General features: G+C 36.4%; 1 long non-coding RNA gene across 1 annotated transcript; it reads left to right on the plus strand.

Moving 5' to 3' along the window:
- The first annotated feature begins 406 nt into the window (after positions 1-406).
- Positions 407-4908, plus strand: LOC139732659 (uncharacterized). The gene is made up of 4 exons (XR_011711039.1): positions 407-532; positions 1657-1732; positions 3431-3675; positions 4491-4908. It is a non-coding gene; the product is annotated as an uncharacterized lncRNA (long non-coding RNA).
- Positions 4909-8203: the final 3295 nt, after the last annotated feature.

Raw genomic sequence — 8203 nt, forward strand, 5'->3', positions numbered from 1 at the left:
TATTCCTTTCTTTGCGAATGCAAACAACATCAATTATTAGTCTCGGCTTATCATATACATGATATAGACATATCATGTACCCCGAACTCAAATATTGTCTTCAGATATTAACGCATCTTTGCAGGCGACATTGAGCCGGTTTAAAGCCACTACGCTTGTACAAGGCGATGCAATGATTAGGGCCATTATATAGTTGATACTTTTGGTGTCAATAATAGCCGATCTTTAATTGGTTCACGTGAAGAGTACCGACGAGGACACAGCGTTATGTTTGGAGACCTCTGCTCCCTAGAACACAAACACACCTACATATGCCAGTCGACTGATCATGTCAAAAGTCCAAAGGCTTTTCAATTGGAGACGTGTTAGACAATAGATAAAAACTAGGGACCCACACATAGTCATACTCTGGTAATACACGTACATTGTATATGATTTCTGCTGACAGTGAACACTTTGCCGCAACAAACATAATAATGTGGGTTTTCTTCAAGTAGACGGTTCGAGAGCCAACATGCGCTTGGGTATTACGGTAAGATGTTACTTCCCACTTTGTGTGAAAGTCCATGTGAATTTGTGTGTCATTATCATTAATATAACGCTTGCCAAAATGGTGGTTGAATGAGGACAGACAGCATTTTGAACGTTATTTCTTTTGTGCCATCATGTAAAAGAACATAATGGAAAGAATATTTTTCTTTAACCACAAGACAAGATTAACATCACACTTGTAAATATAAATGTGTGATGTATTTGTTAATTTGCAGATAAAGTTTGAACATACTTGTCAACTGTCATTTACATGTCATTGCCTATGTTTCTCATTTCCTTTAAATAATGTTATTTTGAGCATGTTGAGAGTACGCTGAGACCATTTTTTTTTTACCCGTCGGGTTAGCATTCGACTTGGATATATATACATCAAAATCAATGATATGTGGTAGGGAAGGCTGTTCAAAGTCCACATGCATGATGAGTTGAGCTGTATTCCATTACGTGCGTTTTAGATTAGAGGATATCATCAACTTGATGCAAAATTACACTATATATTGAGCTCAAACTCAAACGTATGACTTCATTCCTAAAGAGTTCGAAATCATTATACTGGAAGTGACAGAAATCTGACCAAATTCATGAAATTCTTGCGTCGAGTTGTTTTTGTTAAAAGTGATTGACAACGCAATCAGTTGGGTTTATTTACGTCGATGAAGGCGATTTGTAAATGAGGCAAAAGTAATTTCTGTTTAAGACAGACTACTATTGTCGTCAATGTTGCAATACTAGAAATTTGTCCTGATATCTTGGCAAAAGTCTGCTGTCTAGAGGGTAAGATTCCAAGAAAGATATAATTTTCAAATCAGTAATTTCCACGTTGATAAAACGCGATATGATTATTACTTTCTGTTACATATCTATAAGGGGGTAAAGACATTGATCGATATGGAGCTGGTCTGTAAAAGTCTACTCAGATATTGTCTTGTACATTGGCATTTACGTTAATGATATACTTAACGAGTAAGAGAAGTGTTTTCGACATTGACTTACAAATTACATAATGGTACAACTCTATCCTGTCTACATTGGAATGTACTAACTTGATTAATCAATATCTTGTTTTTACTCACTATTTAAATTCACTGTGTGTATTTTGTACAGATCATTCATAACTGCTGCTCATTCAGCTGATTCCAATGTTGTTTAGAAGTATCCAGTGATGTCATGGCTTATTTTGGTAAGACATTTACTAGTATTCATATAATTCCTTCCTGTATTACTCCTTGCACGATCTGCAGAGTCCTTTAATGTAAGTTTTTTCCCGGCCAATTTCGCACTTTTGTCAGTCCATTTGATAAAAGGTTCATTTAGCGAAAATCCTCGTCACTGCACATCCTGTCATTCAAAATTGCAAGTTGGTCGTTTAATTTAGCATTTCGATCAATAAAATTTGCACATGTGCCTTTCGGATTCGTAAAACGGGCATTCAAATTGGCACGTGCTCTTCATCATTCAAATTCCCAGCACTGGCCGAAAAGGGTATTTCACAGTCATTCAATTTCCCGGGCAGTCAAATTCCAAACATGTTCATTCAAATTAACATCATGTTATTTCTTTTTTTGACAAGGTGATAAAATTTAAACGCGTGTTTCTGTTTGACGTTTTGTTTCATCCACGCACTGTTAAACAGTAAAAGTATCATATTTTTGACCCGATATAACTCGAGTTTGTTGTTCTGCAACGCCCCTTTCCTTTTATACATGTCATTTTAGGTCTACATGTACCATTGCTACAGATCAGCTTCATCTTCTTACAGTCATGACAGCACAAGTTAGATACAGACGTATTTCTAAAGAAGACAGAAAAAGAATTATAGGAACATTTGATAATCATAACCTTAACTTCCTAGAACTGGCCAACACACTCGGAATAAAGCGCTCAACAGCCAGATAAGTTGCGGCCACATGATGAACTATCTTCGGACTTAAAGACTCACTAAGCAAATTGAAGAAAAAAAAAAACCGTTGCCAAAATCTCTAAAATGAGTACGAAAACATGAAATGTAATGACACTTCCAAAACAACAACTATGTTAAAAAAATAAAGAAAGAACCAAAGCATAAACATGCGTGCTAAATTAACTGCAAAAGATGTTAGATTGGATGCCCAAAAATGAATTTCAGTGAACGAGTGCAGCATGTCCGTGATCACGTGACTATATCATTCTAAATTGAATGAACGAATAACGAAATGGTGCTTGTTTTACGAATTTCAATTGAAAAGTGTTAATTAGAATGAAGCTAAAGGTAATTTGAATGCTCCAAAATGAATTTGAATGAAGAGATCATAAAATTGAACAACTGAACATGTCATCTACGCTAAATTTTGCTAAATGCAGCAATTAGGAATTGGACTGACAACAGTGCGAAATTGGCCGGGAAAACCTATTAAGCTATAATGAATATTTCTCGAAAAAAATATGATTCAGCAACTTCAAAACCTTGAAATATGTACGAATTGCAGAATATGAACCTAAAATGGTCAACTATACATACACTTCCCCACCAAGTCTAAATGAGGTCCAGTAATAAATCAATGTTTTGCAAACATTAATTTTGTCTGGTCAAGTTGACTTTTGACCACGTAAAAGATGGATCAATGAGGACAGTACGATAAGAGTCTAGTCTTCTTATACAAGTTGTTCTCCTTCATGTAAACTTTAAACATAGGTCCACAAAAGAGACGAGAATCGGTACTGTTCAAACATTCAGTGCAGTGTAGTATACGAGACATGTATGGTAGGCCTACATGTATCATTTGTATAGCCCATAGGGGTTTATTTTTCCAAGAGATAATGTAATTTGATGTTCAGGTTCATATCTCTCCGATTATAGCAGCAGTTATACACAATATTCCCAATATCAAAATGCCTACAGATTTGTATGCCTGGATAGCTGTCTCCACAACTGTATTGTACCTTTGTTGCTGCTTGATGCTGTGGCGGTACTGTAAACACACGATGTCGCCCACACACATGGTGGCCACAGCACACCCTGCATTGACAGTTCGACACAACATGGATCCTCAGCTCCGTAGTCATAATAGACGTCAGACAGACCCACCAGAGTCGGGATCGTCGGAGACTTCGGTGTACAGCCAACGTCCTCTTTTTCAAGTTGAGGTGAGAGGTAACAGGGAGGCCATCCCCTTGGAGTGAAAACAAAAGTTTGTTTCCTCAACTCACGAGCACAACTACGGAATCTATTCAAATCATGATGTCAATTTCTAAAATTGCACGATAAATTCTATTTTGTGAGTCTTTCAAGAACTATGAGAGTGAAGTAAACATGAAAGAAGAGGAGCACATTCATTATTCCTAAAGGTGGATTGACCGTATTGGTTTATTTACCCTTTTCCTGAGCAGGCATATTTTCTTTACTTACCCCACTGTCACTATATACATGACTTTGTGACATTTTGATGCCTTTTAGAGATTGAAACTAAAACTACAGAAAGAAAATGCTTTTTAATCGTAGGAGGAAGCAAGAAGAGAGATTGTTATCGTCGCTGTAAGTATTGGTCTACCAATCTCTGTTGATCCATTCATTTCAGTTGGCACACATGCGCTGCTGTGAGATGGATGAGCTCACGCCGACGTTCATTGTCTGGTGATGTTTACGCAGTCGAGCAACTATAGTCCTGTGTATTTTTTGATGTCTCCAGTAGGAGTTATTGGTCTCCCTCGCCTCCTTTCGCCTTGCACTTAACCTTGAATGAGAGTCTTTTCCTTTTTTTTTTCTTCTCATGATGTCTCCAAAAACATACATTATCAATGTGGTTACAACGCAATATGGGGGTTATGCTTATTTCGTGCGATACTTCTTTCTTTTATTTCCATACCGTTTTGGTATCGAATTGCGCCCCCCCCCCCCCCCAATCAGCTGGGTTTAATTTTCTTCTTCTTTTCTTTTATTTGTTTACATATCTCTGTCAAAGGTTTTTGCTGCTCCGTACTCCCCACGCTTGGAGTGTATAATGCATTCTTTCCCGCCGCCCAGTTACAGTGAAATGCTTGTTCAGACGTGTGGATGCAGCGAAACGAGTTTTCAGCGTTGTTCATGTTCTCTGTCGGCTGATCCCATCGACAGACCTCCCTCCTATGATGACGTCATCAAATCAGATGGCCAGTCTTCTTCAAACTCTTTGACGACATGACACATTCAATCCGTCAAGAGGCGTAGCATATCGTAGATTTATGTATAAAGTAGAGGTAAATACAACCATAACAGTACGAGGAGCCGTTCTATTGTTCATGCACGACTATATAATAGTGTTGTTTGAGTTATGAGTCATTCAAACAGTATTACCGTCACTCGAACGTGAAGCTGGAGGGTAATTTTGGCCATACCATGTAATCCACCAGGAATGACATCAGCATTAAGTTTAACATTTATGATCGCAATCAACAGTTCTTTGAACGATAACTATTGACAGTAATGTCGGTCAGTCTTTTCAACTTCTTTTATTTGATTGGTTATATTGACTGAGTTATAAGTATGCGGTGCATCTATTGATTTTGTTTAGCAAATTACTAAGATACAGGTGACTTTGCCAGAAAACCTTACTTTAAGTCGAGCTGAATTTGGGATTTCTTTCATCCCGAGACCATAATGGTTTGTACATTCAGAATAATCTATACTTGGAAGGAAGAAAATACAATTTTCATGTTGAGGTTGTGATCGAAAAACACAGTATAGAGTCAGAGATCGAGGTAATCATCTGGTCAGAATTACAGAGATATCATTCTCAAAGTTTATCACGAAGGAAATACTACTGCTTTGCCGTTTTTTAATGTTGACAATCGCTGCCTGCTCGGTCTACAACAGCATTACGGTTGACTAGATATCGACAAGCCAGATTTTTTCACTAATTTCTTTAGAACCGAAACCTGCTTTATGAATAACACATGTCTCAACAATGCTGCATTTTGTTACATATTCAGGCATAGAAAGTAAATCATTTTGCCTATGCTCTCATAGATAATGTAGAATACCAGATGATAAAGTTTAATTGAAAGAAGAGCGGTAATTGTTGTCTACTAATGTATGGGCATGATGTATACCATTTAATTTCAACTGGAAAAAAGTGCAATTTTAACCTTTAACCTGCCTTCATAGTCTATTGCCAGGTACAATTCACTCATGCATTGCTACATACATCTAGATTCGCATTTATATTTGCGTACATTTTATATATGTATGCTTGAGACAAAAACCTTAATTACATATATGTATATGTATACATGCATACATGAATGTATGATACACATATATATTATACATTTATGTGTAATTAAAAGCTTTTGTGAATGTAATGGAGCAAATGAGAGTGAAAATGGTATATTAGAATCGGACAAGAAATAACAAGTAATGCATTAAATTTTGAAGTTTTGCATATCTTCGTAGACCTGTGATATCAGTCACATCAACACACACCATTTGAATTAGGTGGTACATGTAGTACAAACTACTCTCAATTTTACCATTGACTTTTAAAGGGGAATTATCAACGTCATGTTTTGTATGATTTTTTTTTTATTACACAACCTCTAAAAAGTTGTAATCACATCATTACATCTCTGCAAATACAAAGCAAATGAAATAATGTCCAGGTTTATTTTTTATTTTTATCGTTACCTCATGAAACTTACATGTTTAGTGATTTCGATTATATGTGTTTATATTGCTTTATTAAAACGTGTGATATTTGAAGCGTCTGAGCAGTTGTAATTCATGTCTCAATTTCCTACGGTTCTGTGTATGATTTGACTATTTTTAAAGTTAATTTAAACATATAGTGTGACTTTTTGGCACAAGTGAAGGCATTCTTTTACCTAAAAAATCCTCCTGCAAAATACTCCGAAGAATTATACTTTGGCAGATCCCACGTAATGCTTGATAAACAGTGTGAAAGAGGCAAATATTACAACGTAGAGGTTAAAAAAAAATCGGCTTGTATGATTCCTCAAGATCACATTTGAAAAATTTGAAATACATAATATCAGATCCCCAAAGTTATGAAGAATTTAAAAGCTTGACAAGTTAATTGTCTGGAAAGAAGGATTTCAACTTTTCATAACGTCTATAAAAAGACACATTTTAACACCGGTGTTGTCGCTGACAATGTTGGCTCTTTTTCTTCTTTTTTTTTTTTCTGGGTGTAATTTACCTCCTTCAAAACTGGAGATTGTTGCAGATATCAGCCGATTTTTATTTCTCGTGTGTGTGTGTGTGTGTGTGTGTGTGTGTGTGTGTGCAGGCAGTAGAGTTTATGACTGAAGTGAAGTGGGTTTTATACGTGCGTAGGGTATGTCTCTCCTACACACGAGACGGCGCAGTCAGGAATATAGCCAAGAAGTGTATCTCCGCATTGGTCAATGGCTTACAAGAGACCTCCGGATGATTATTCGACTTTTATATTCGAACATCTATGAACTGGTTATATTGGGTATGAAGTTTCAGAATAAAATAGCGATTGGGATGAGATATTTTTAAAAAATGATTTCAAAATTAATAACAAATCACAATGAAGAAAGACGATGACATAGCAGCTTAAAATCCGAATCCATGATTGGGTGCTCTGAGAAGTAGCACCAAAAAAGAAAAAAAAAAAAGAAAGCATGCATAAATTCCACACCAGATGAACTTGTTAAGCAAAATGATGTTGCAATGGAATAACATTGATATTACATTACTGGAATGTGTGAGCTTCCTGTGCCACTATTCTTGTTCAGTGCATTTTGTTTTTTGTTTGTTTATCTGCTGAAGGACTACAACGAAATTCCATGAATCTCACAATACACATGGTACTGTCAGTTTATGTACTACGTGATATGAAATTATAGAAATCGTCTGAAATGGCCCCCGTTAAGATTCATCACTTTTTAATGTATACTGTTTCAATGAAGTCGATACGCTGAAGTAAAGAAAATTTACATGACCACTCGATTTGATAAACAACGTTGGAAAATTGAGGAAAAGTTGTGGCCCTAGGGATGCAAAGTCTTTTCTGAGCAAAAGTTATTTCATTTACTTATTTGTTCTGAGTAACGATAGCCTTTATACAAGGTCAACCTCCAAATTATTTGGCGCTGCCACCAAGTAGCGGTAGTCAAAATCAATGAAGATATCACGAGCGTTTCTGTGTTGTCATTTTTATTGACAATGTGACACTGTGAGGTCAACTACGATCGTATGGCGAGTCGATACGACTGATTGTCATTCATGTGATGAATCGATTGAGGTGCAGTGGAGAAAGAAGACCACTACGGAGAAATATCGATTTAGGCACTGTTGAACACTCTCACGGACCCAGAAAGTGTTGTATGAGGTCGCTTCAGGGAAAAAACGAACACTTACATGAAAGTGGTACCTAAAACTTTTTAACTTAATACCTCATTGAAAACCCTTGCCTTTTGAAACAATCACTCATTTGTATGGTATCACGCAAATCGGTGTTACTAGTTTGTAATTGCACATCAAGTCAAATTATACATAATTTTATGACTTGAGGAAACATTTTGTAGCATCGGTTGAGATAAAACTTGTAGCTGTCTCCCAAAAGATGATTTTTTATATTTTAGGGGAAACGAAAAAGACACGAAGTTGTATGTTATTCTACAATATCTCGCCTTGCCCTGTACCTTCCTT

This window comes from Diadema antillarum, unplaced genomic scaffold, assembly GCF_040938485.1.
Source record: "Diadema antillarum isolate AM-2024a unplaced genomic scaffold, OU_Dant_1.0 seq00000442_RagTag, whole genome shotgun sequence".
NCBI classification, from domain to species: Eukaryota; Metazoa; Echinodermata; class Echinoidea; order Diadematoida; family Diadematidae; genus Diadema; species Diadema antillarum.